The sequence below is a fragment of the Erinaceus europaeus genome, chromosome 9 (genome assembly GCF_950295315.1).
Source record: "Erinaceus europaeus chromosome 9, mEriEur2.1, whole genome shotgun sequence".
Taxonomy (NCBI): Eukaryota; Metazoa; Chordata; class Mammalia; order Eulipotyphla; family Erinaceidae; genus Erinaceus; species Erinaceus europaeus.
Window position 1 is genome coordinate 23,628,889 of NC_080170.1, and position 27,960 is coordinate 23,656,848.

General features: G+C 41.9%; 2 long non-coding RNA genes across 7 annotated transcripts; one reads left to right on the forward strand and one right to left on the reverse strand.

Annotated features, from left to right (window-relative positions):
* Window positions 1–3,399: 3,399 nt before the first annotated feature.
* Window positions 3,400–15,064, reverse strand: LOC132540363 (uncharacterized). Of its 4 annotated transcripts, none has more exons than XR_009551533.1 (5): window positions 14,982–15,064; window positions 10,485–10,586; window positions 9,466–9,630; window positions 4,459–4,613; window positions 3,400–3,868 (listed from the first exon to the last, which is right to left on the reverse strand). It is a non-coding gene; the product is annotated as an uncharacterized LOC132540363 (long non-coding RNA). The 4 variants fall into 4 exon arrangements; XR_009551532.1 differs by lacking the exon at window positions 14,982–15,064 and adding an exon at window positions 10,760–11,433; XR_009551534.1 differs by lacking the exon at window positions 14,982–15,064 and adding an exon at window positions 4,893–4,970 and having other exon boundaries at window positions 10,485–10,751.
* Window positions 9,535–26,914, forward strand: LOC132540364 (uncharacterized). Of its 3 annotated transcripts, none has more exons than XR_009551536.1 (4): window positions 9,535–9,599; window positions 16,211–16,296; window positions 18,400–18,499; window positions 26,713–26,914. It is a non-coding gene; the product is annotated as an uncharacterized LOC132540364 (long non-coding RNA). The 3 variants fall into 3 exon arrangements; XR_009551537.1 differs by lacking the exon at window positions 26,713–26,914 and adding an exon at window positions 19,421–19,780; XR_009551535.1 differs by lacking the exon at window positions 26,713–26,914 and having other exon boundaries at window positions 18,400–18,514.
* Window positions 26,915–27,960: the final 1,046 nt, after the last annotated feature.

Consider the following 27,960-nt stretch of genomic DNA (forward strand, 5'->3'; position numbering starts at 1 on the left):
GCTGGAAGGTAGTGATTTCTGTGATTAAAATATTTGTGGATAAAGATAAGCAAAATTAAAAAAACAAGCAAGCCACTCCTAAAAAATGATTTGAGCATTTTACAATTAAAAGATGCTAATACAAACAAAGGTTGGTAGAAGGGCAACAAAGTAAAAACCCTGTGGTGAGGGGGAGGGTGGACATTTGGCTTCCCAGGTCCTTGGGGGGCTGGGTGGGGCTGGGTGGGTGGGTGGGATGGGACACAGTCTTTTGGTGGTGGGAATGGTGTTTATGTACACTCCTATTAAAGTGTAGTCATATAAATCACTATTCAGTTAATATGAGGGGAAAAAATGATCATATGTCTAGGACTTTTTAAAACACAGACTGAGTCTTTAATACACAGGCTAAGTCTTTGATATGTTGACTCTCTCAAAAGCCTAGACCAGGGAGAACAGAAGCACCCGGTGGCACAGCTATATACAAGATGCTGGGCATTATACCGCAAACCCTAACAAAGGGACTTTTCAAAGTTAACCCAATTACCAAATAATGTGATGATAACAATAACTATCCATTGTCTTCTTGAACCCTAAGACAGTAGGAACCTCACATTTCCATTATAGATCCTATATTTCCCCTTTCAGGGTATCTCTCTCTCTCTCCGGCAGGGTGGTCTCCAGGGGAAAGGTAACGGACTGGTTCTTTCTCGCTCACGACAGGGGTGACACGAAGTAAAAGACACCAGGGGACTCTTAGCGTGCCTAGAATCTGAGTCCTAGAATCCCAGAATCCTAGAGTCTGTTTATTAGTAAAGTGGACATGAGTTAAATAGAAAAGCAATGGAGGTAATTATTGTTGAAATATATCAGAAATTACAGGTCTCTTAGCAGTCAGCATGCCCCTGAGGTAGGGGGCTGGTATGACAGGAACTGATGAGATACAAGACAGTTATTCTCCATGACACAAACAACTTAATTATCCAAAGGTATTTGAGAGAAGCATAGGGGTTAAACCCATAGGGTGAGACAGAGAGAAGATGGATATCAAAAGGCCATATAGTTTGGAATTTCTCTTGTCTGGGGTCTGAGGTGTGTGGTGAAGTATGTGATAAGGTGTGTTCTTCTGTGATCAGAAGGTGACTTTGAATAACTGAATCTGTGGCATGTGGCCTGCAGTTAATGGAGGGAAGTACTGGGGTTTCTGTGGACCTGAGAGTCAAGAAGGAAAGAACCAAGTCTGAATTTCCCCCCTTATGCTCACCTCAGTTGAGAGAGACTTATCAAGAGGTTATCTTCTCAGACCTCCATCCAAGGATGGGGGTGATTCTCCCTAAGCTCTATCAGGCTTACACATGGTCCCAACATTCCCCCAGTCCTGGAAACTTAGGTTGGGGCCCACTTTCCTGCATGCCTCTCAATTCATATCAAATAATATTGCATCCGCCACTCGCAACCTAATCAACGCAACGAGTGCCACCCCAGCATGCTTCACTTCAGACTGTGTCCAGAGACTTCAGGTGTGGAATGACAACCCTTCAGCTTCATCACTCGGGTGAGACCTTTCCTTTCATAGTATTCTCTAATTCCATTCCAGGTGGTCCACTCCCCAATAAAGTCTCCAAACCTAGATATAGACCAGGTCCCCTGAGATAGAGCATATGTTCACATGTGTCCATAAACCAGGGAAAAAATATATACCTGAAAGCAGAAGTACACAAAAGTCTGCAGAGAGTTACCCCCCCCCCAACACTTCATCTGCACTATTCCAGCCTTTAGGTCCATGATTGTTGAACAATTTGTTTGGCTTTGTATGTTAACTCTCTTTTCAGCCGCCAGGTTCCGGATGCCAGCATGATGCCGACCAGACTTCCCTGGACTGACGACCCCACCAATGTGTCCTGGAGCTCCGCTTCCCCAGAGACCCACCCTACTAGGGAAAGAGAGAGGCAGACTGGGAGTATAGACTGACCAGTCAGTGCCCATGTTCAGCGGGGAAGCAATTACAGAAGCCAGACCTTCCACCTTCTGTAACCCACAACAACCCTGGCTCCATATTCCCAGAGGGATACAGAATGGGAAAGCTATCAGAGGAGGGGATGGGATATGGAGACTGGGTGGTGGGAATTGTGTGGAGTTGTACCCCTCCTATCCTCCAGTTTTGTTAATGTCTCCTTTCTTAAAAAAAATTAATAAAATAAATAAAATTCTAAACAACAACAAAACAAAGGTTGGGAAATACATAATAATTGGGGGGGGAGTTTCAAAAAGTCTTTTCTAAATTACTTGGTCAATACAAAAAATATACTGCTCATATTTTTCTTAGCATCTTTTTTTCCAAATTGAAAAATGAAATTGCATATTTCTGTCAGTCTTATAGGACTCAAAGAACATGATTTTACATGAGTGTATGGCTTTATAGTGTTTATCTAATTTCACAATAGCCTTGAAATTACAACATGGTTTCTTAATTGTAATGCTCTTAACCAGAATCCTAATCTCCAAGTATATTGTTAGTTTACTGTAAAAAGACAAATATTCTTGGGGTTGGGTGGTAGCATATCTGGTTGAATGCATGTGTCACTCTGCATAAGGATCTATTCAAGGCCTAAGTCCCTATCTGTAGGGGGAAAGCTTCATGAGTTGAAGAAGTGTTGCAAGTGTCTCTTTCTTCCTATCACCTTTTCTTCTCAATTTCTCTTTGAACTTTGAAATAAGTAAACAAAACTTTAAAAAATCACACACACACATAAAAGGAAATATTCTCTAGGAGATTACTAGGGACATAGTATATTTTCTCTGTATTGAATTTTCCTGTCAAAGAGCATATTTTGAGATCTGACTAGAAACATTGAAATTTTACTAAAACAATTTTCTGAATTTTTAATGACTAACTTTAGTAAAATACAATTTAATTAAAAGTGGATTTGTTGTAAATACGAGGCATTAACAACATAATAATGTTATCTCATCAATTTACAAAAATCAAAAAACATTTCTCTTGTGTAATTTAGAATTTTCCCACTAGGATCTGAAGATATATTTAAATCATTGCCTATGACTGCTTCAATTATGTTATATAATATTAGTAGGCAGTACTAAGATGTTATTATCAATTGTGACCTTAATGGTTCTAATGTTTTGTCTCAGTAATTCTATTGAGTCGTTGTCATAAAATTATTAACAATGCCAAGGGAACTTATTTCTACATTAACTCATGCTAGTGAAAGACTGAAAACAAGCACTACATCCACTGTACATTTTGCTTGTTTTTATCATCTAAAGTATTATCCAACTATAATAATCTTCCCTTACATGCTGAGTGGGAAAAAATGCTCTTAATACAACATAGAGTAATAAAAATGACTTCAAAATAGTACCAACGGCTATCAAATAATGAGTTTGAACTGTAAACATCAATGAGAAAGACTGCACAGGAATTTATTGAACTGTTCATGGAAATTCTGTGTGTGATAAAATAGTGAGTGGGAGTTTCTTCTGATGCTTTCCTGCTTCTTCCCAAGTTTACTGCAAAGTTTAGAATGGTTTTCATACCAGAAAAGCTGTTGGACATCAATATCTTGCACTATTCATTCCTGCAATGTTGTGCAGAGCTCCAGGGTAATGTTCTCACTCTGGTTACAAGCTGCAGGAGCAGAGATGCTGTGAGAGTGGATGGTAAGTTGAATGGGCCTTTAGAATCCTCACTGAATAGGAGGAGGACTCCATTTCCAGCAAAAAATAAAATGTTATTAGCTTCTAGTAGAGTCTTGCCTATTACCATATCAATAGAAACTACTATTACTAATGCAGTGATAGTAACTACTATTCTTGGCTTGTCATTGCTCATGGTTTTCTGGAAATTAAGCTGCATTGAAATGATGAGTTCCTGAAATACAGACAGAAGTACTGTTAGGACCAAAACATGGAAGGACAAAATAAAGGAGTTTGTCTTAAGAGTATACAATTGTTGGGGGGGGGTAGATAGCATAATGGTTTTGCAAAGAGACTCTCTGCCTAAGATTCCAAAGTCCCAGGTCCAATCCCCCACACCACCATAAGCCACAGCTAAACTGTGCTCTGGTAAAAGGGAAAAAAAAGTACAGCACTTGGGTGGACTCATATACTTTTATCAAGAAAATGTATCCTGTCACTTAATTATCTTAGTAGATCAATATGTTTTCAAGATCAACAATACATGCCCATCTTCCTTTACTCTGAAAGGCATCAAGTATTATACTAAGGTATTCCTGAAACTTGAATCAGTCATCCCTCTAAACCCCATCATCTTTCTGCAAATGGGCACAATGAAGGTTCTGAATCTGCTCACTGGCAACCAGACTCTGGACTGAATTCTCCCTGGAGAGTCCCCAGTTTGCCTAACAGAAACCATGTGGAAAGGGGAGGGAGGAGCAAACCCACGGATGACATCAACCCTGCCCACTCCCCACAGTTAAGAAGTTTGCTGGGTCCACCCACCTTGCCCTACTGGCCAGCATATTCAGACAAAATTTTTGTCTAAGAAGTCCTGAATCAAGGTCCAGATACTTTTGTCTTTTGGGATGATGTGGATAATATCAAGATCACTATCCTCAGTGCTGTACTTTATGAGAACAGCCTGGAAGACTGACAGGCTTTGAAGACAGAAAGCACTTTTTAATACCTGCTTTCAATATACCCAGCATTCCAGTCACACACACTAGGATACCCTGCTCTACCTGCACTCAATCTGCACACAGCACAGCAAATATTTCCAATCTCTTCCCACAAGTCAGGAAACATGGTGGCTCCCCTGGGTGCTGCCATGGGGAAACCGTATATGAAAGGCAGTTATTCTCTCTGATGTGGACTCTCTTTCTAAGAAAGGTCTTGAATGCAGAGCATCCAGTGCAGAGAACATGTGGCCATCTTACCATTGGGCTGCCTCTCAGTTGGGGAAAATGCTCTTCATCATCTTAGCAGCCCCAATAAGTTATCTGTGTGAATTTGGCCTGGAAAGGAAGGCAACTGTTAAGATGAACATCTAGGCCTTTGTGGGGTACTGCCTGGGATGGGGCAAAAACTCAACAGCTGGTCTAAAATGGCTGCCTTGGCTCAGACAGACATGCATCCTCTGCAGGAGTTCACAGTCAGCTTGCAACATCCTAAGAGTGTCATTTTCACCAGACTCTGCCGAATCATATGACATTTCTTTAGCATCACTTGTCTGAACTTTCTCTCGCTCTATCCCCCAAGAATGGATTAATAAATGTCTCGAGGGGGTCGGGCGGTAGCGCAGCGGGTTAAGCGCACGTGGTGCAAAGCGCAAGGACCGGTGTAAGGATCTCGGTTCAAGCCCCCAGCTCCCCACCTGCAGGGGAGTCGCTTCACAGGTGGTGAAGCAGGTCTGCAGGTGTCTTTCCCCCTCTCTGTCTTCCCCTCCTTTCTCCATATCTCTCTGTCCTATCCAACAACAACCACATCAACAACAACAACAATAATAACTACAACAACAATAAAAAAAAACAACAAGGGCAACAAAAGGGAAAATAAATAATAAAAAAATTAAAAAATAAAAGTCTCAAAATGCTACATTACAACACAGTGAGTGTCTAGCCAGGTGCTGTACATTCAACCTTGCTCCTTACTTCTCAAAGTCTTCAAGGTGCCCGGGGAAAGTCTCACACATTAATATCTTCGTCACTCTGTATGACTTCAGAAACTGCAGGGTTGAGATAGGTGTAGAAATAGTTAAAAGCATACCAGGACAAAAAATTTTTTTTTACAAACTTTGAAATTATTACCCTCAACTTAGTTGAAAATCATTTAGCTACAGTTTTCAAAACAAAACTGGGTTTCTGTCTAATGCCATGAGACAGCTGGCTTACAAAGATCCAGTCAACATAGAATATAGGGAGCTGGGGAGAACATAGTTACTGCTGCTGCTCCTCCTGAGGCCGGACAGGGGCTCCCTAAAGTCCTGCAGCCCCAGGGGCAAACACTGAAGAGTCAGCTGAGACTGGAAGCCTGCCTGAAACCATTACTATAACCCCCAGCTGCACAAACTCTCAGATGAATCGCTGAGGAGAACCATGTTCATTATCTGACACCATTCACAAGAGACAATGGAAAGTAAAAATATTTGGAACAAGGAGCCGGGTGGTGGCACACCTGGTTGAGAGTGCATGTTACAATGTGCAAGGACCCAGGTTCAAGTCCCCAGTCCCCACCTGCAGGGGGAAAACTTTTCAAGTGGGGAAGCAGTGTTGTGAGTGTCTCTCTATCTCTCTCCCTGTCTATCACCTCTACCCTCTCAATTTAATAAAGATAGTATAAAAATAAAGATAGTATAAAAAATTTTAAATTAAAGTATAAAGATAGTATAAAATAAAGATAGTATAAAAAAATTTTAAAAAGGATTACACACACACATACACACACACACACACACACACACACACAAACATCTTGAACAATACTACCCAGATCTTCTGGGGATTCTGTCCTATTTATTTATTTGTTTCAATGTATGTGTGTGGTAACTTCGACTATGTGCTCCACCACTGACTGAGACACACCAGTTCAATTTTCCCAGTGTCTCTTTTTTATGAAAGAGACACACCAAAGCTCAGCTTCCACATCCACGGAGTTCCAATGACTCTGTCCTCAGGACCTCATGCGGTACTGGGGATGGAACTCAGGACTATTTTGTTTCACAAAACTGTCCCTTTACCCACTGCACTTCCTCTAAGGACAGGGAGGCCCAGTTCATGGTCATCTGTGACAAAAGACTGGAAAGGGGATGAAGGCATGCAGAGCAAAAGAAAGAGCTGAAGACAGAAACAAACAAACAAACAAAGATGTATAGCACCTGGATCACCCTCATGGCAAAGCAGGCCCCCTCCCAGGTGATCTATCTTGCTGGCCCCCATAGCTGAGTTTTTAATCCCACATATTGAGCTGCACCATTAACTGCTATGTGACTCTAGGCACACTGAGCATTCCCACAGTCTCAGCTTGTGTGTCTGTGAGCCAAAGTAGCAATGTGTTACTACAAAACACCATCAGGTTCCAGATTCCATGTCATATCCCAAAAGAAGCTAAGTGCAATCACTTCCAGGAGCATTTTGGCCCAGTGTCAGTGTCAGTGTCCCCTTCCTGACAAGTCACCACTTTTCTGGCTCATCCTTTACTAAAAAGCAAAAGCAAAAAACAAACACACACAAAAAAAAAAGCTCCAAATTTTCAAATCAAATATCAAATTAACAGCCCAGCCTTTGCTGATTATACTGGTCTTTCAGAATCATTCAATTAAAAAAAATGTCAGAATAATGCAATAAGAGAACAAAGTTCCTTTTGAAAAATGCACTGATCTATGAATCCCAGTATTAAACAGAAACTGTAAGGTTTTTCTTGTGCATTCTGAATATAATCTGATTACTGGAAACAGGGGAAATGACTGAATAGAAGTCTGTTCTCTGGTCACTAAAATGACACAGATGGGTTGGTGCTCAATCAGAGAAAAACAGCACATGACATTCACTATTACAGTTTTTTGTTTTGTTTTGTGCAGGGGTTTTGTGCCTGTGTAATTCTACCCCTTCTAGCAGACTTTTTTTTTTCATCCCGGCCCCCACTTTTTTTTTAATAAGTGCTTAGAAATTATTCCAGGGCCTCATCATGCACAATACCTCTGGGTAGCCTTTCTAAACCACTTTTCTATTCTTTACTTTTGAGAGACAGCCTGAAAAGAGAGAAAGGAAAAACTCAGATATGTTCTACTGTTTTAAGTACCCAGATGGTGCCAGGGTTCAAACCCAGAGGCTCATACATACTAAGTATGTATTCTGTGGGGTGACCAATCCCAAATCATCTCACACTTTAAAAAAATAAAGATAAAAGCAAAAGACTTCGGAAGTTGGGCGCAGCGGGTTAAGTGTACGTGGCGCAAAATGCAAGGACCGGCGTGAGGATCCCAGTTCTAGCCCCCGGCTCCCCACCTGCAGGGGAGTCTCTTTATAAGCGGTGAAACAAGTCTGCTGGTGCCTCTCTTTCTCTCCCCCTCTCTGTCTTCCCCTCCTCTCTCCATTTCTCTCTGTCCTATCCAACAACAAAGACAGACAAAAATAATAACTACAACAATAAAACAACAAGGGCAACAAAAAGGGAATAAATAAATAAATTTTTTAAAGTATAAGACCACTTCAAATCATAGGCTGATTTATCAAGCTTGCCTTTTTGGGTCTAGGCTTTAGTCACTTTTCCAAAACATGACACTTGTCTAGGATCTTCTGCAATGGCCTCTTCACCTGAGAACAAGACGTCAAGTGTTTGTGAAGGTTATGAACACTGATTCAATTTTTAACATGTAGTTACCCTAAGATCAGTGTAATAAAACACACAGAATGTCTCAAATGTCTTTCACTGCTGTGACTGTTGAGGAAATTTGCTAGGTCATAGCTTTTCAGTTTTTTGAATCATTTCCTTCATGCAGGTGGGGGATAGCATAACAATTATGCAAAAGACTTTCATGGCTGAGGTTCTGAAGGCTCGTGTTCAATTTCTTACAACAAACACCAAGACCAGTGATGAGTAATGCTTTAATAAAAAATAATTAATATACATACATATATATATTAAATAAGCTCCTTAATAAGAACGTGCTGTTTTACAAGACTGTTATCACAGAGGTAGAGATTTCTATCTCTTTCAAATATGTGTTAGCTTTCATAGTGAAATGAAATAGCTTTTAACAGCTTTCGATCTTAAGTTTGAGAAAATATATTATACAATTGTTGTTTTAACCGGGCTGGCTTCATGGGAGGGTAACAGATAACCAGAAACACACGGCTGAGCTCAGAACACAGTTTAATCTTTATTCACCAGCGAACAAACAGTCCAACACCTAAATCACCACACCATGTATTCCTCCCTCCATCTTTCTCCTCCAGCTGCAGGAGCAGGAGCCCCAGAAGTACGTAGGGTAGGAGGCGGGGAGAGGGGAAGCACAAAACTAGCAGGGGCTAAACCACAATCTCTCAGAGGTGGGGGGTGATGAGACCAAACCAATGTGAAGCATAGCAACACACAATATTTAGGAAAGTAAGATAAGGGGGGATTTTTTTTTTTTTTATCATCATTAGGGCTTCACTGCTCCAGGCCAACATTTTCAGATAGAAAGTCAAAAGGAGAGAAGGGGAGGCACCACAGCACCAAAGTGCCCCCCCACACCCGCCTCCAGTGCACTGAGGGCTGGGTCAGTCCTGGGCTGAGAGCAGAGCAGAGCACAGAGCCTCCCAGGTGAGCTCTCTTGCTGTCCTTATAAGATATTTTACAACAGTTATGCCAACCAATGCTTTTAAGCCATGCCAAAAAAAAAAAAAAAAAGCATTTTCAAGAACTTAAGGGGTGGGGTGGTGAAAAGAAACTTTAGATGTGTAGACACATTCACTCCATTCCCAACTACATAAAGTATATGTGAAAATGAAGACCTTCTAAAGACCGTACCTTTTCCTTCAGAGATAGGTGAGATTCAAAGACTGAGATAAGGTTGTTCAGGATGTCAAGCTCACTCTGAACTTCTTCTGCATCCTGGATTTTGGTATCGGACTCTGAATTCTGGAGAAAGAGCTCATGTTCAGGTATGAGAAACTGTAACTGTTCCACTAGCACCTGGGAGGGGAAAAAAACAACAACAAAATAAAAACATGTTTGAGCATGTTTGCAATGCCATATTGAATTTGGGGCAAAGAACTTATTGGGGCCAGGCAGTGGTGTATCTAGTTGAGTGTATATGTTACAATGGGCAAGGACCCAGGTTCAAGCCTCTGATCCCCACTTACAGGGGGAGAACTTCATGAGCAGTGAAGCAGTACTGCAGATGTCTGTTTTTCTCTCACTCTCTGTCTCCTCTTTCTCTCTTGATATCTCTGTTTATAGCCACTAAATAAATGAAATTGTAAATACATAACTCCTTGCAACCTCATGTTAAAACATCTAAAGATGGGACCAGGCAGTGGTATACCCAGTTGAGAGCACACATTATCATGTGTAGGGACTCAAGTTCAAGCCCCCACTCCTCACATGCAGGAGGGACGCTTCACAAACAGTGAAGCAGAGCTGCAGGTGGGGAGTCTGGGCTTTCTCCCTCCCTTTCTACTTACCTCCCTTTCAATTTATCTCTGTCCTATCAAATAAAATAGAAAGAAAATAATAAAATAGAAAGGGAGCTGTGGATTAGTACTGCTAGCTCAGAGCCCCAGTGATAACCCTGGTGACAAAATAAAATTAATTAAAATTAAAATATCTGAATACCTTCAATTCAGTCTGACATTAAAGAAATCCCCCTCTCAAATATATGAAAACCTAATTCTCGTCATTAGTCCCAAACCTGGTGAGAATGTGAACTGGTTTAAAATGGATTTAAAACCATTCAAAGCTGCGGTCATCTGAGTTGAAGATAACAGATCTGTTTTCCATAGTAACCTACCAACAGACATTCCAACTGCAAGAATCCATCTACTAACCTTGATGTTGCTTCTTTCTGTGATAAGTTCCCTGAGGATTTTCTCCTGTTTCCGGGTTTTTAATTTCCAGGTACTCAGTTCATGATTGAGTTCTGTAAACTCCTAGAAGACAGTAAAGGGCTAGACATTAACCCTTTTTTGGAAAATTCCCCTCAGGCCGCCAGTCCTTACACAAAAATCAGATCTATCTTCATAATAAGAAACCATGTGAATCCCTCAAGAGAGACAAGTCAACAGACCAGGTCAAGACCATGATCATTTATGCATCCCAGTACCTTGGCACATGGACAGCAGTGGCTGAAGGGGGATCCATGGTCCCTCTTCTAGATCTAGAGAAGTTATAGATATTTTCCTGAATGTGGACTAACACAAAAGGAATAAAGATATTTAGAAGGGATGGCAGGCATGTAACTAAACATAGAAATGTGTAAGTCACAACCCTGATCTTTGTCCTTTTCTTTCTGGGTGAGTCTCTTCTGGGAAATCACAGGGCTTGGAAGGGTGCCGTGCTAGCTTCGTGGGAGAGAGAGACAAGGAACTTGTGGCAGAGCGGGAATGCAAATCTTTATTCATGCGGACGCCCCAGAGTCAGGTGTGAGCACAGCAGGTTTAGGCCACATAGAGCTAGCAAAATGGCTGCCTCCCACTATGCACATCAGCTCTTCTCTATGTCTTCTCCAGGTCAGAACATGGAAGAGAAAGAGAGAGAGAGCTGAAACAGAAGTGACTTTTATAGGAGAATTCTGGAAGTGGCAAGTTGGGATGGAATTGGCTAGGAAAGGGGGTGGAAAAAACAAGGCACTCTGGGAAGGTAGAAAGCTTCCATAGCAACGGTTGCTAGGGTTTTAGCTGGCAGGAACAGGAGATACCCTGAGGGGGTAATGTGGTGGCAGAGGAGTCGTTTTTAAGACAAGGCAGAAGACTGATATGTAAATAATAATACTCACATGGAAATATGGTTGTTTGTGGGTCCTGCCTAACTCAACCACATCTGTACAATATCCCAACAAAAGGGTTCCTCCCTCATACAATGAGGTCTTCCCATAGCAATATTAAGGCTTTTGAAAGAAAGGGAACGTTTTTCTCAAGATCCTTTCATTGGGAGGGGTTCAACAGTTTACTGTACAGTTGTTGGCATAGGGGGTTCAGTTTCTCAATTTCTCATCTCACCATGATAGGTGTATGCCAAAACTCTTCCACTCCCAGCTCAGCTCCTTTTCTGCCATCATGCACCAGGATCCCCAAAACCCCCAGCCTCACCTTCTTCAGAGTCTTCTGCTCGAATACAAGTTTTTCTTTCTTTCTTTCTTTCTTTCTTTCTTTCTTTCTTTATTTATTTATTTATTTATTTTTGTTGCTTATCTCACTTAACATGATTAAGAAAGGGGAAGTTTAGGTTTAGGTTCCTGGTAGACTATCTCTAAGAAGACTGAAAACAGGCTTCTCTCATCCCACTTCCGGTTAGATCTAAATGCTGTTCTGAGCACCCTCACAGGAACACTCTGTGTGATCTGAGAGTCAGCAGAAAAGAATTCACCATCTCCTATCAACTTTTTCATGGAGTAAAAGTTGCCTGGAATAATTCAGATCATGTGCACAACCGGCACATCTCTGATGCTAAGGACTTGTCTCTTTAAGCAACCCAGAAAGGGGGAGAAGGTCACCCAACAAATAATCAACCTGACTTTCAAAGTAGGAAAATCTAAGATAGTTATGAACCAGGACTGTGTCCCCACCACTGGGGGTTGTGCCCAGGCTTTCTTTGGGAGAGTCTGAAAAGATCTATGAAGTCAGATGGTGGCTTCTCCTGGATGAGAGAGATCAGGAAATCAGAGTGTAGAGGTTGCTCAGAGCAGCATAGCTGAGAGGAGCCATGTCAAGATCCCACAACTACTACTGTGGTGACCACACTACATTCTGGGGGTGGGAGGGAAATGGTAGCCTGAGGGCATTGGGCTCATTTGAGCACAGGGAAGAGATCCTCAGAGGATCCTTTCACACCCTGCCAGTCTGTCTTGATAAGTGAGCTTGTCAGGCCACAAGGCTATATCAACCACTCATCAAGCTGGCCTTAATCAGTATCTCTCTCCTGATGTTCCCCATCTCTCCTTACTATAGAGAAAGGGATACGATATTGTCCAAAGGGACCAGAGAGGTGACCTGGCTTGTCAGTCATAATTCACGGCGCCAGTAGGCCGGGCTAGCTTTGTGGCAGGAGACAGATGACCAGGGACACATGGCTGAGCGGAGAATCAATATTTCTTTATTCATGAGTGAATGGTTCAAAAAACTAATCTAATCTAATCACCACACAATTCTGTCCTGTCAGGAACCCAGGAAGTACGTAGGATAGGGGGCAGGGAGAAGCAAGAAGTGCAAAAAGGCAAAGACTAAACCAGAATCTCCCGGAGGCAGGGGGAGTGACCATGTAAATAGACCACAATGTCAAGCAATGTAACAGAAGGGATCCCAGGAGCAGAATTAGAAGCATACCAACACTGGCTGGCACTTTTTTCTTCAATCCACTTATTTATTTATTTTTACCTTAGGGGGACTCCTGAAAGTGAGTGAGATACTGCTATAAAGGGTGTTCCAGTGTACATTGAATCTCTGCCACCAAGTATTCTGGGGTCTCCTCGGTCTAGATCTCCTTGAAGTGATGATATGACTGGGAAAACAAGAAGACATCTTTCCACAGGAAATGTCTCTATCCAAATGAGAGGGCTATAGAAAGATCAGTTGCCTCGCTACCAGGGTTCTAAGTTCTGTAGGGGACAGTGGCTTTACTTCCTATGGTCCTCTTACCTGAGTCTCTTCCTCAGAGGACCTCTGTCCTCACAGCCCACTTTCAGATAAAAGTGTCCCAAGAGCCTAAAATTAGCTGTAGATTTCAATGCAGACTTGCCAACACAGTGTGATTGATTTCCACCACACTAGACACAGAATCTTTCAAATGTGTTTTCAGACCAGATACAGAGTTTGTCAAGTATTTTAGGGTCTCACCAGCAGGGAAGTATGGGGGGTAGTCAAGCAGACTGTCCCTTTGGTATGTTCTCCCATCAATTTCATCTTCTCCCCTTAGTCACTGAGATGTCTGTTGTCTCTGCCAACTCATTAGGTTGAATAGCCTGATTTACATCTGCCCTAATAATAACTGCAATTACTTCTCAAACTCTCAGATCAAGCAGGAAAAAGAGCTTTGTTGTCATTGTTGTTATTATTATTATTACGAGAACAGTGCTCAGCTTTGACTTATGGTGGTGCTGGGGATTGAACCTAGCACCTTTGGTGCCTCAGGGATGAAAGTCTTTTTGCATAACTGTTATGCTATCTCCTCAGTGATTATTTCTCTTTTTTCCTTCCTTCCTTGCTTGCTTGCTTCCTTCCTTCCTTTCTTTTTTTTAAATTGTCACCAGGGTTATTGCTGGGATTCAGCAATATTGCCTGTACAAAAAAGCCACAGTACCTGGTGGCCATTTATTTTCCACACTTGATAGGAAGAGAGAGATAAGGGAAAGAAAGAGAGACACCTGTAGCACTGCTTCACCACTTGTGAAGTTTTCCCCCTGCAGGTGGGGACCAGGGGCTTGAACCCAGGTTCTTGTGCACTGTAACATGTGCGCTCAACCAGGTGCACCACCACCCAGCCACACCCAATGTTTATTATACTGATAGCTGTTTCATTTACTGGATTTCCAGTAAATGAAATGGTTTGTTTAGTGCCCTCCTCCTCTTCTTTCTTCTCTTACATCTGTTTTTGTAATTTCTGGTTTATTTTCATGGAAATTAAGCCACACACTTTAAAAAAAATTTTAATAAGGGGAGTCAGGCGGTAGTGCAGCGGTTTAAGTGCAGGCAGCGCAAAGCACAAGGAGCCGTGCTAGGATCACCGTCAAGCCCCCGGCTTCCCACCTGCAGGGGAATGGCTTAACAGGTGGTGAAGCAGGTCTGCAGGTGTCTATCTTTCTCTCCCCCTCTGTTTTCCCCTCCTCTCTCCATTTCTCTCTGTCCTATCCAACAATGACACATCAGTAACAGCAACAATAAAACAACAAGGGCAACAAAAGGGAATAAATAAATATTTTTAAAAAATTTAATGAGCTAGAGAGATACAGAGAGAGAGAGAGAGAGACTACCATAAACTCAGCTCTATCCTATGGTGGTGTGGGAGAATTAACCTGGGACTTTGGAGCATGAAATCTCAGGCATGAAATCTTTGCTATCGCCCCTGCCCAAGTCACCCTTTTAGACATCTTAAATACACTTGCTTTACCCCAGTTTTGTCACACTATGGCTGTATAGAGATTATCCTACACACTCAATAAAATATCCAGTATCTGTTCTCACACTCATTATCCAGATTTCTGTCTGTGTGAATTAGAACGCTCGAGGGCAAATGCTAGAAGAAGAAGAACGCTCGAGAAGTTCTAATTCACACAGAGAATAAGAGAAGTAGAATCAGGTACTCATCTTAATGGGTCTCACTCTGGATCTAACCTTAGGAGTCCACTGGATTTGGACCTGAGAGGGATGGTGGGCTGAATCCTGAGGAGAATCAGCTCTGTCATTCAAAGCAGTTACCTCAGACTAGGTGATTAACATTGACTTTGACTAAACAAGGCTAATGTTCTCAAACAAATGGGTATGGAGAGGTCACCCTGACTGGGCCGTGGCAGTCTTTCAAGAGAGTTTACCTCAGGGCAGATTATGAACATTTATTCAGGCTGATAAGCTGCATATCCTCTGGCAGACTGGACTGTGGAGAAGTCACCTTGATCAGGCTCTAGAGGCCACTGTCACTGGAGATGCAGTGGGGGAGGTTTCTTCTTCTGGCTAAGAAGACTCATCAATGAAGTGACCCCCCTGCAGGTGGGGAGCTGGGGGCTTGAACCAGGATTCTTACAATGGTCCTTGCACTTCGTGCCATGTGTGCTTAACCCGCTGCACCACTGCCCAGCTCCCTGTCTCTGTCCCTGTTTCTCTCTCTCTCTCTCTGCCTGTGTGTGTCTCTATTTCATTAAAATAGATAAAACAGTAAAAAAATAAATGCAGAAATCAAGTCTGATGCTAGACATAATGAAACAATGTCTTTCTTATAGCAACATACCCAAAGCATAGGTATGCACATGAAAGCCCAAAGAGTACTGGTTTGTGGTGTGCAGAGAAAGGCACTCGGCTGGCAGTTGGGCAGTAGTGTAGCGGGTTAAGCACAGGTGGGGCAAAGTGCAAGGACTAGCGTAACAAATAAGTGGCTGAGTAAGTTAGTAAGTTGTGATATATATATATATAATTTAGCTACTAAAAATAGTGAATTCACCTTCTTCTACCTATCTTGGATGGACCTTGAAGAAATCATGTTGAGTGAAATAAGTCAGAAACAGAAGGATGAATATGGGGTGATCTCACTCTCAGGCAGAAGTTGAAAAACAAGATGAGAAGAGAAAACACAAGTAGAACCTGAACTGGAATTGGAGTATTGCACCAAAGTAAAAGACTCTGTTGTGGGTGGGTGGGTGGAGGAGAATACAGGTCCAAAAAGGATGACAGAGGACCTAGTGGGGGTTGTATTGTTAAATGGAAAACTGGGGAATGTTATGCATGTACAAACTATTGTATTTACTGTAGAATGTAAAACATTAATTCCCCAATAAAGAAATAAGAAAAAACCCGGATCAAGTACACTTTAGTCATCTTCAGCTAGAGTGACTGCTGTTTTCTTTCTATAGAGAAGAGCGGTATTCGCCGGTTGAGAGTAAACAGCAGAGTCTCTCTGTTCCCAGCATGCCTGCTTCCTTAGGTTTCTCTGTGTGAGGTAAGATTCTACTTTCATATTTTAAGTTGAATCAAGTCAACCCTGGTAGTCCATAGCCTAAAATTCCTGCATAGAGCAAAGGTTACCATTATTTTGTTTGAGGCACACTGACTAGAGATGTTGAAAAGAAAATGCCTGCAGGTTTTATGTTCTGATGGCCTCTATAACTGACGGAAAAATAGGCTGTTTCACTAGGGGTATGTGGATCGAACTGTCAACACCCATACTTAGTGGAGAAGCACTTACAGAAGTCAGAACTCCTATCTCCTGCTCTCCAAAAATAAACTTGATCCATACACTCAACCGGGGAGAGGTGATAGGATGAAGATAAGAGGACTCTGAACTCCAGCTCCACCAGCACCCAGAGAGAGCGAAGGAAAAAGAGAGGGACATATAAAGGTAGTTATGTAGTCATGAGTGGCTTGTAGGGGAAGAGAGGATTGAATAAAAAAAAGGGGGGTGGGGACAACTATGTATAAATGTGGACAGATAGTTGTAAGAGGATGGTTGGCCCATGTCTACAACCTTGGGGAAAATATGGTGGATTGCAGTAGGGAAAGTGAATAATCAGAACTCTGGAGGTGGGAATGGTGTAGATTCAAACCCTTGTTGGCATGTAATTCTGTAATATAAAAATAAATACATTTTTTAAAAAGAAGAAAGAGAAAAAAAAAGAAGGTAAATAAGCTGTTTCCTTTCTCTCAGGTTCTTGCCAAATAAAACTAGATAAAGAACGTGCTATGACCCTCTAGATCCCCTCACTGCTCATGCACAAGGGGGAAAAAACATACACACACACACACACACACACACACACACACACACACACACACACACATACAGGAAGCAGACATGGTGTTTGGGAAAGTGAAGTGGCCACAGAGATAAGGAGATATAGTTTTGGGCACTGAATGTCCACCAGGCTCTTTGGGATTCTGATTATAGTAATTATTAGCACAAGGTGGATGGAGGAGAGCTCTTACTCCTTAGTTCAGGTCAGATCCTTACATATGTCAGAAATTGTAGAGCCATTGATTTGCTCGGCTTCCTGATTAAAAGCAAATGTAAAACCAATTTCATAGTCCTTGGCCTGGGATGGGAGAGAGAGAACAAAAAATATCTTCAGGTTATGGGAGAGAAAATCACCCTGGATCAATAAAATAAATAAATAAATAAACATTTGGAGCTTCTTCTAACTCCCACGAGGCAGAAGGGGCAAGAGAATAAAACATTTAATACTAGAGAGACTGCATAATAGTTATGCTAATAACTTTCAGGCCTGAGATTTTGAGCTCCCAGATTCAATCCCCAGCCCCACCTTACATCCGAGCTGAGCAGTGCTTAGAGAGAGAAAGATAGCAGAGAAAGTGGATCCAGGAAGATAATCAAGTTTTCCATTCATAAATTATGCATTTTTATCTTTATTTATGTATTGGATAGAGACAGATAGTAATTGAGAGGGGGGAAATAGAGAGGAAGAAAGAGATACCTGCAGCCCTGCTTCACCATTTGCAAAGTCTTCCCCATACAGGTAGGGATGAGGGGCTTGAACATTGAACCTTTCACACTGTAGTGTATGCACTTAATCAGCTGTGCCACTCACCACCTGGCCCAAAAATTGTACATTTTTAATCAACATTAGCTGAAGTTCGTCAAAGACTTTTTTTTTAAAGCTAGAGCTCCTAAAAATTCTAGATGACTTGAACTTCCCAGATGAAACCATGCTCCATGAATCATAAATCAGCAGCAAGTGGTCCACTTGTTAAACAGTGTTTGTGTTTCTTTTGGCCACTTGTTAAGGAAAAGGCTATAAATAAATTACTGTATAAATCCTAAAGAGGGCAGATGACACCACACTTAAAACAAATAACAAATATTTTTCTTCTTATACTTTCCAAGTCTCCTAATATTTCTCAACTCTGATCAAAATAAAACCTTGAAACGAAAGTCCCTTCATATTCATGGGATGAAAAGAAACAATTGCAGCATTATTTTTAACATAATCAGGTAACTGCTTGGGGAGAAAGAAAAGTTTAAAGTGTTCCTACAGGATTGCTGGCTACACTTTCCTTCTAAAATTTTCTCCTCTCTTTTAATTGCTAGGACAGAGAGAAACCAACAAAGAAGAGGGTGACAAGGAAGGAGAGAAAATGAGAAACACCTGCCACACTGCTCCACCGCTCATGAAGCTTCTCCTCTTCAGGTGACAGCCAGGGAGGGGCTTGAATCCAGCAACTTGCTCATGATAACGTCTGTGTTCTACAAGGTGCGCCACACACACCCCTACCCCCAGCCCAGCCCTCTTTCTTTCTAAAGCTCTAAGTCCAGATGAGCAAGACTAGAGAACTCTCCTGTCAAGGGGGTTTGCAGGCTAGCACTCCTGTTCTGACTGGTCAGGGGGTAAAGATTACATTCATTCCACAAACACTCTGAACTCAGCGAGTACTCACTCAACCATGTCAAGTCCCATGGAAACAGGAACTTGAAGTAAGCAAGGCATAATGAAGTCAGTTTAACCACAGGGTAATTGATAGCATTTACTGATACCAAGTTCCCAAGGGATATTTCTGGTCACAAAGGTCACTAAGACCTTTGTTTCTAACTACAGGTTCAAATAATTCCTATTATAAAGTGTTTATTGTGCTCAGTTGTCTACTCAGACATCCATCTATTCATTAGTTCATTATATGTATTTGAATAGGGACAGAAAGAAACTGAGAGGGGAGGTAGAGACAGAGACAGAGGGGCCAGGCAGTGGTGCACCTACGTTAAGTGCACACACTACAGTGTACAATGGTTCAAGACCCTGGTCCCCACCTGCAGGAGGGAAGCTTCCTATGTGGTGAAGTAGAGTTGCAGGTGTCTCTTTGTCTCTTCCCTCTCTATCTTCCTCTCCCCTCTCAATCTTTCTCAGTCTCTATCCAACAATAAATAAATAAAAATTAAAATATATATGGGAGGAGACCCACATCACTGTTCCACTGCTTATGAAGCTGCTTGTCCCCTGCAAGTGGGGACTGGGAGCTTGAACCCTGGTCCTTGCACACTGTAATGTGTGTGTTGCTCAATAAAATGTGCCGCCACCTGGCCCCCATTCATTTCTTCCCTAATATGTTTATTCCAGTTCAGGGTCCTCTGCTGGCCACAGTCTGTCCCACCAGCTCAACCCACACCGTCAGGATGCATCACAGAGGCACCCACACTCACGTTGCAGGGGACAAGGGAGGCACGCCACTGGGCCTCACAGGCACTTCTCTGGAATGTGGGAGGAAACAGGTGTCAACAGTTGAAACCAAAGCAAACATGGAGAGAACTTACAACCTCTCCCTTTAGCCAAGAATACCCAGGACTAGAAGTCTTTTATTTTAGGTCTCAATTTATATATAATAAAACAGCATTATTAAGGAGCGATGTGCCTGCTGAACCCTTGGTATTATGTAGTACCTTGAAACGAGTGAGTTATTACTGAGATTTGGAAGCAGGAGGTGGGGTTGACTGGTAGAGATGCTTAGGAGCATGAGCTAAAGTTTTTGAAAGTGGGAGATGGGTGATTATATAGCAAAGGGCCCCAAAGAGCTTCCCTGGAAGAGACAAGCATATAAGATTCAGACTTTGTTAGGAGTGATTTTTGAAAAAGGAAGGAAGGAAGGGAGAAAGAAAGGAAGGAAGGAAGCTTTCCTCGAGGGGACAGGGAGGAGGCTTGTGTGATCCAGAGGATTCAGAACTGAGATTCAAAATAGATGTGTCCCATTGTTGGTATGCTTCTAAAAACCCCTTCTGTTTCATTAGTTTAATCCCCCCTGCTTAACACTATTCTATTTACATAACCACTTCATTCTATTTACATAACCTGCTTTTAACAAGCACCACCCTCCCTCCAGGGCATTGGTGGTTCAGTGGTAGAATTCTTGCCTGCTCTGCCCCCTCTCCTTGTCACACCCTGATTTTCACCAGTCACTTTTCTCTCCACCCTCTCTGTGTTGCATCCTGTTCCCACCCTACTGGGCTAGTATAAGGACAAGATTGTTTGTAGTTTAGTTTAGCTTAGCTTGGTATAGATTGCGCTGCGTCCTGCATGAATAAAGAGATACTGCCTACAGCTCAACCATGAGTCCCTGGTCGTCTGTTACCCGCCCGTGAAGCCAGCCCGGTGAAAACAACATCCCATGGCAATGTTTGAGTTCTCTTCACTACTGTAAATATTTGTTGAACAAATGGATCCGCTATTTAATTATAGCAGTACTAGAAATATTTAATGCAGTAACTCTGAGAACTAATTAACACCACTGGTAGACCACTCTGCCCCATGGGCCTGATAGTACAACTCCTAAGCTTTCCTTCATGCCCTTCCCTTCCTGTCCCCAATCCTCAGCTCACATGCATCAGGAAACAGATGCTCAGAAAAAGTCAACAGACTGACTGCAATCACAGAGTTAGAGGCAGGGGAGTTAGTAGGGGAAGCTAAGCTGTACTGTCTAATAATTGTATAGCTTGAGGGTTTTTCTCAGTAACTGGTTCTCCATAAAAAAAAAAGAAAGATTCTGTTAAGGGGTAGGGAGATAGAATAATGATTACTGCAAAAGTTTTTCAAGCCTGAGGCTCTGAGGTCCCCAATTCAATTCTCAGAATCATCATAAGCCAGAGTTTAGCAGTGCTTTGGACTCTATCACCCTATCTCTCTAGCTATCATTCATTCATTCATTAAAAAAAAATTAAGAAATTAAGAAATAAAATTAATTTTTTAAAAGGACTCTGTTGAAATGCAATTTTAGAAGCTATCAAGACATAAACTTGGCAGATTCCTGAAAGAACTGGCCTACTCTCGAAGACGTTTGAGTTTCATACTATGCCGATAATCTTTGGGAGGTGGGATGCAAAGTAAATAGTAGTCATGCTGTATTGTTTCAGGAATGAAAAGCAAAGTGGCCTGGATACATTCTAAAAACTCTGTAGACCATCCAACAACAACAACATCAATCATAACTACAACAATAAAACAACAAGGGCAACAAAAGGGAATAAATAAATAAATATTTAAAAAATAAATCTTTTTAAAAAAACTATGTAGACTTAACTGTGTGGGAGATGTTTTCCTGCAGAATTTATTCATACAGAGAGATGCTATGTGGAATTTAAAGATTCTGTGATATATGAAAAAATATATACATTGGGTTGGTGAAATAAGCCAGTTGGATGATGTGTGGGTTTTTCCATGTGCACAACCTATGTTCAAGCCTGACCCCAATGCACTGAAGCAAGCCTCAGTGCTATGATCTTTTAACTGTCTCTGCCTCTCTCCCCTTCTGTCTCTCCGTGCATTCAACGACAAAACAGTTTTCTTCATTGACTTTTTTAAAATTCATTTTAACCTATTCTCTGCCTGGAACAAGATTCTCTCCCGATTCTGAACACCCAGACAAAATAAAGGTAAAGAAACCTAGATACCCAGCTAGAAGCAGGTGCAAGGACAGAGGGATTATGGGAAAGGAACTGAGGCCTTTAGACTGTTCTGCCAACAACAGCAGTGCCAAACTCAAACCAAAGTGATGCTTTTTAATTGGCATGTCAGATTAGAACTAAATCCACTGGGGACTGTAACTCAGGGTCCTATTTCAGGAACAACACTGTTCTTTTCTTTCCACTTCACCTCTAAAGAATGAGGTTCCAATTCCCTTTCCATCAAGGACTGAGCCTGTGAAACACTTTGTTGCTTGCTTTCAGATTTAGAATTCTAATAATGAAAGCCTTGGAATTTGACCTCTCTAGAACCCAAACCCAGTTCTACTCTTGATTACCTGGGGAGGAAGCTCTAGCTGTGGACACTGCTGATGATTTCCTTTTTCCTCTTTGGGCTCTGAACAGTGAATTTGTAGACGTTTCTGGTTTGCAAATGTGCCCAGGTCAGCACAGTTCACTACGTTTTCCACTTTCTGACTTTTTTTTCTTTAATGAGAATGAATTCTAGTGCTTGGAAGAAAATAACAACTGTTGTCCAGATCCAAACTAAGCAGAGAGAAAGGGGGATGACTTGGAGCAGAAGCAACCTCACACGTGGTAATACCTTGTGATCCACTCAACCACTGTGGCCTCTGGGTGGGTTTGTTGGAGTAGCTAGTTATCTAGAGGGGTGGCAGGAAAAGAGGACAGTTGCAGGTACAGCAACAGGAGGCCAGTCATCTCACTATGCACCTCAAGCAGCAGGTAATGACAGGAGTGACCAGCTAGGGGTAGTGTCTACCTTCTGCCCTTGTCCTCAGGTGGACCAACTCATTGTATCCCACCAACAGAAGATCTACATTGTACACTTATCTATTTATTTTTTGGTGGGGGGGGAGGTTGTTTGTTTATTATTATTCCCATTTGAAGGCAGCATTTGTGACTGTGACGATCTAATTATTCACACATATCTCAGATAACTCCATTAAAAAGTGCCACGGAGGTGGGGGGTGGTGTGTGGGGCACCTGGCTAAGCATATACATTACCATGTGCAAGGACACAGGTTTGAGCCCCTACTCTCTTTCTCTGTCTCCCCTCTCCCCTCTCAATTTCTCTGCTCTATTAAATAAAGGGGGGGTAAAAAAGGAAAAAATAACCATTTGTCATGCAGGCACTGAATCTCAGTGATAAACCTAGTGACAATAAAGAAGAAGGAGGAGGAGGAGGAGGAGAAGGAGAAGGAAGAAGAGAAGGAGAAGAAGGAGAAGGAGAAGGAGAAGGAGAAGGAGAAGGAGAAGGAGAAGGAGAAGAAGAAATAAAATGTCTTCTAGCCCCCGGCTCCCGACCTGCAGGGGAGTCACTTTACAGGTTGTGAAGCAGGTCTGCAAGTGTCTGTCTTTCTCTCCTGCTCTCTGTCTTCCCCTCCTCTCTCCATTTCTCTCTGTCCTATCCAACAACAATGACATCAATAACTACAACAATAAAACAACAAGGGCAACAAAAGAATAAATAAATATTTTTTTAAAAATGTCACTAGGGGCTGGTAGCCAGTAGGGATGGGAAAGACCTGTAGAATGAATGGTCTCACCACTGTGACAAACAATATGGTGGTTTATTTTTTTAAAAAAGTAAATTAATCAACTTGATGATATATAGAGATATTCTTTATTTTTGTTTTATTTTTCTGATTAATAGTATGTCACAAGATTATCAGGTTACAAGGTATAGTTGCACACTGTCTAGACATATACTGTTGTCTAAATACTCCCTTGTGGCACATCAGTAGGATCATGGGAAGAAGCAACCACTTAAGAGAAACTGGAAGACTTCCCATAGGGAAAGGAACCAAGAGCTCAGACCATGCCCTAAATCTTATCTCCCTAAACTAAGAAAAAAAATGACACGTGTGTGTGTGTGTGTGTGTGTGTGTGTCTTTCACTTTTCAATCTGTATCATTCTTATTATTGTTTTTCTTCTTCCTCTTCTTCTTCTCCTCCTTCTCCTCTTCCTTCTCCTTCTCTTCTTCTCCTTTATCTTTATTTGTGATAGGATAGAGAAAAATAAAGAGGAGAGGAGGAGACAGAAAGAGAGAGAGAGAAAGACTCCTGCAGTACTTGATTCACCCTTTACGAAGCCCCCCTCCCCCTTGCAGGTGCACACTGCATTATGTGTTCTCAACCAGATGCACCACCACCCGGCCCCTGCTACATCATTCTTAAAAAAAAAATTATTTTGAGGGGGCTGAGCAGTAGTGCACTTGGTTAAGTGTACATATCACCATGCACAAGGATCCGTGTTCAAGCCCGCAGTTCCCACCTGCAGGGAGGATGCTTCATGAGTGATGAAGCAGGTCTGCGGGCCTTTCTCTCTCCTTCTCTATATCCATCCCCCTTCCCTCTCAATTTTTCTCTGTCCTGTCAAGTAAAAATAAAGTTAAGAGAAAATTAAAAAGGAAAAATGGCCACCACAATTCATAGTCCTGGCACCAACCCCCAACAATAACCCTGGTAGCAACAAGGAAAAAAAAAACTTTTTTTCCACAACCATTTAAAATTGTGAGACCATTCTTTGCTCATGTGTGGGCTGGATCTGTTCTGTGAACTGTAGACCATGGAGTTGGCAACAAGGCAAATTCAAATTCCTCAGGAGCCACAAGGTCAATGTAAAATGAAGGACACTGACCATCACTCCAGAGGGTCATACTGTATCTTTTTCTGTCCTTTACTTTTCTTAGAGAGGAAGGGGGCAGGGGCATGGCGGCACTGAAATTTCCTTCAGTGCAGTGGGGGCCCGGCTCAAACTTGGGTCATGCACATAGCAGAGCAGCAAATCATCCAAGTGAGCTGTTTTTGCCAGTCATGCATACTTTTCTAAGTAGTTTGCTTTAGATGCACACAGTGAGAGATAGAAATTGGAAAAAAAACTGGATGGTACTTTAGCCCACCCACTCTTTCCCAACCTCTCCACCAGCATTATTGCTGATATAAGCTCTTAAACGCATTAATCATTCTAAGTAAGACCAGCCAGGAGAAGGATGAATACCAGATGACCTCATGTATATGTGAAAACTTCAGAAATGAGAAGAGAAAGGCAAATATAGACTGGAGCTTGGACTAGGCATAATTTGTGACAGTAAAGCCAAGGGCCTGTTTTGTAAACCATTATTCCCCTCATAAAACAATCAAAATCAAAACCTCCTGCTCACAAAGCAAAATTCTTTTCTAGGTTGTTTGTAGCTGGACAGTCCTGTTTGTGACTTTCCCCACCTAGAATCACAACTATTAAGATAAAAAGCACATAAACAATCTCACTCTGAGTGGTCCGGGAGGTGGTGCAGTGGATAAAGCATTGGACTCTCAAGCATGAGGTCCTGAGTTCAATCCCCAGCAGCCCATATACCAGAGTGATGTCTGGTTCACACTCTCTCTTTTTCTCCCCTCCTATCCTTCTCATTAATAAATAAATGAAATCTTAAAAAAAAAAACTCTCACTTCGTAATAGCCCTTATGTAAACCACTCTGTTGTCTCCAAAATGTTATTTTAACTGTTTTTTTAATCACATCCAATTATTTACATAGAGCAGTTGGCATGTCATTGCCATAACTTTAAAGATTTATTTATTTATTTGTTTGTTTGTTTATGAAAGAGAAGGAAGAACAGAAGGAGGAGGAGGAAAGAGAGCTACAGCATCACTCTGGCACATGTCATGCTGGAGATCAGATTGTAGATGTCAGTTTTTGAGGGTCCAAAACTTTATCCTCTGAAGCACCTCCTAGGACTCATCAATATCCTATTTTTGATGAAAGCAGAAGAGATTTTTCTCACTTTTCTTTAAATAATTTGTAAAATTTCATTTTGAAGGCTACAGGCCAACTGCTGGATATAATGTTTCATATTCTGTTCTTGGAGTTATTTTTATATAGCAACCAAGGCTTTGCTAATCCAATCTGAATCTCCAAAAAACCATTTCACTGACATCTTGATTTTAGCTCAGGAAAACGTGTGTCATATTTCTGACATACTGAACTATAGAGTGATGCGTTTATATTGCTTCGGGTCACAAATCTAGTGACAACTTGTTACAGTGGCCATAGAAAACCAATCTACTCATTATGGGCACCAAATGAAATAAAATTTGCAAAACCTGTGACACTGTACTGCCACACAGTAACCAGCTAATTTACATTAGCAACTCTCAGTACAATTCACACACTTCTCATTCTTGGAATTACTTTATACCTTCTGTCAAAGCATAATGCTAAGTGCTTGGGATTTAATATAAAACAAGATTTTGCCCTTGACCCCCAAGAGGACCAATCTAATTGAGAAGACAGACACTTGTGGCAGGAAATAACTATTGGTCATTTAGAATTTTTATTATTATGAGCTGGGGAGACAGCAGAGTGGTTATGCAAATGAATTCAATGCCTGAGGTTCTAAAGTCCCAGGTTCAGTCCTCAGTATTACCATAAGCCAGAGCTGAGCTGTGCTTTAGTTAAACAACATTATCATTATCTTCATCACCATCACTGAAGCTTTCTATATTTCCTGGCAGAGCAGCCCACTGTCCAACTGAGTCTTCACAGGCTCCATAGTATTAGTCATTTTTAGCATTCCCTATTTCATGATCTGGCATCTCTGCAGGACTACCTCTCTCAGAACTAGTTATTTCCTAGAAATAGTCAGCAACATGTTGGTAAGCCAGACTCTCACTGGTTATGAACTAAGCAACCCTGAGTCATAGCCTTCAAGCCTCCATTATGTAACTCTAATTCTCCAAGTCAATATTTCTCCTGCAGTAAATCATCCAGGGGGAGGAGGGGGAATAGAGAAAGAGAGAGAGAGAAGAGGAGAGGAGAGGAGAGGAGAGGAGAGAGAGAGAGAGAGAGAGAGAGAGAGAGAGAGAGAGGATCCCCATACTCCAACCCCCATTGGGATCATCCAGCTACCCTCCACTGTTTATTCTGTCCTGCCTACAGGAGCCCTACTGAAGCTGTTGACTGTGTTTCACCCTGGCTCAACCACTACTGCTTCTTGAATATTTAGGGGGTGGGGGTGCAGGGTACTGGAACCTCATACATTGCAAAGCATGCACTCCATCACTGAGCTACATCCCACCCCCACCCCACCTACTGTGGTCCTGCATGACAAGATGTGCATGCCTCCCATTTCTAGTGGAAGGGTGGGCTACAAAACATCTGTCTGCGGCTGGCACGGGCCTCTTCCTGTCATCACAAAGTCACCTTTCATAAAGTCAGATGCTAGCACAAACCCAAGTCTTCAGAGCAGAGAGCGTCAGTCCAGTGTGGTGTGAGCCAAGGAGGAGAATGTCTCAAGAAAGTCACACACTGAAGTTCTGTGTATCCCAGCCCTGTGAGTCATTTTCTAATCTTTTGTAAAAAAATAAATCTAGTATGTGGTTCTCTGTCCTTTAAAATATTTATTTAAGAAAAATACCAGAGCACTGCTCAGCTCTGCTTTATGGTGGTTTGGAAATTGAATCTGGGACTTCAAAGCCTCAGGCATGAGTGTCTTTTGTATAGCCATTATGCTGTCTCTCAGCCTTGACTCTTTTTCTTTGTTAATGAATTACATGCTTGTATTTCTACATCATTCAAGGGAGTGAAAGAACAAACATGAAGAGATCACTGAGATCTTATGCCCGGAAAAAAAAAAGTCCTCTTTCCCATAAAACTGTAATTTTTTGTTTTCCTATCAAGGACTTGGCTAGACTGGAGTCTGGACTTTCTCTCCTTCTAGTCTTTGCTAGGAAGTGATGAGCAGGAACAGTACCCACCCCCCTCTTAAGCAGCCAAATGGGGTGAAGCAACAAATGGCCTGTCCCTGTAGCTGTCCTCTAAGGGACATCAGGCAATGGCCAATGGAGGAGAGACGACTCAGTCTCTGCCCACTATGCCAGGTCACATCCACAAACTTGCTTGTCATCAGAGTTCTGACCGTGACCAGCTTCACCAACAAAATTCCAGGGTTGCACAATTTCCTGTGGAGAAAATAGCACCTCGGACAGTACGACCCAGTTTGGATATTCTCTAACTGTCAAAAGCAAAGGACAGACTGTTCATGATAGTTTGCTTCTTAGGGATATTCCTGTCCTGGGTTTGAGTTTCCTTAGATCAGTGAGGAAGAGATTAGATCTTGTAGTAGAACATTTCCTTTTTTCTTTTAAAAAAAGTATTTCTATTGGATAGAGACAGAGACAAATTGAG